Source organism: Plasmodium reichenowi, chromosome 9 (genome assembly GCF_001601855.1).
Source record: "Plasmodium reichenowi strain SY57 chromosome 9, whole genome shotgun sequence".
Lineage (NCBI taxonomy): Eukaryota > Apicomplexa > Aconoidasida > Haemosporida > Plasmodiidae > Plasmodium > Plasmodium reichenowi.
This window is the reverse complement of record NC_033654.1, coordinates 993,457-994,918: the sequence shown is the minus strand read 5'-3', so window position 1 is coordinate 994,918 and position 1,462 is coordinate 993,457.

Below are 1,462 nucleotides of genomic sequence, written 5' to 3'. Positions count from 1 at the left end.
TTTTTTTTTTTTTTTTTTTTTTTAAAAAATAATATTTTATAATTATTATTTATATTTATTTTTTTATTTTTTTTTTTATATTTTTTTATTTATTTATATATATATAATATTTTTTTTTTTTTTTTTTTTTTTTTTATTTCCAACTTTTTATTTGTGTACATTCATTATTCCCCATGAGTACTGGGATATTAATAAATATACGGAATACGCATTTGAAAAAAAAAAAAAAAATAATAAAATAAATAATATAATATAAAATAAAATAATATTTAAAAATAAAACAAAGTATTCACTCAGATATATATAATAATAATATAAATAGATTATAAAAATATATAAAACAATGTTAATTTTTTCTAATGTATATTTATAAAATGACAAAATATGATATATATTATAATACATATATTTTCTTTTTTATAATTTTATGTATAAAAATGTATATAAAAATATATATAATTAAGAATTTTCAAATGATAAAAAGTTAAAAAAAAATATATCAAAATTTATATAATTATAATACATATATATAATCGGAACAAACATAAAAAACAAAAAAAGAAAACAAAAACAAACATAACATTATATTATATTATATTATATTTATAAGAAATGTTCCTTCGTACAAGAAAATATTTTAAAATGCTTTCTTTTAAAATATCTTCTTTTTGCTTCACAATTAAAAATTATAAGAAAATATGACAAAGTATGGTTGATAAATAATAATATATAAAATTTATATATGTCTTTATAATATTCATATAATATATATATATATACATATATATTCTTTAACTTTCTTTTTTTTTTTTTTTTTATTATTATTAAATTATTTTATGCGCCTATCCATAGAAAATTAAAGTATAATTTATATGATATATAAATATATAATTTTATTTATAAGAAAAAAGACTAACATATTTATTATATATATTAATATAATATATTTAAAAATTTTCGTTTTTCAGTTTATTTTATACGAACTATAAATAAATGTATAATCAAATAAAATAAAAAAAATAAATATAACAAAAGAATTATATATAATTATTATACATATATAATAAATATAACAAAGTTTATGGTTTTTCCTCATATAATATTTACATAAATGTATTATCCTCTTTTTTTTTTTTTTTTTATATTTATTTTTATCATATTATAATAAAAATAACAAAAAAATAAATATATATATATATATAATATATATTATATAATAATATTTACATATATATATATATATATATATATAATATTATTTATAGTTTCTTAAATTATAAGTAAAATTTAGTTCAATCCTTTAATAAATATAAAATATATATTATTTTATATATCCATATATAAATATAATTTTTTTTTTTTTTTTTTTTTTTTTAATATCTATTATATATATATTATAACTTATATAAGATCATTTTTATGTATTTTTTTTTTTTTTTCTTATCTATTATATATATAATAT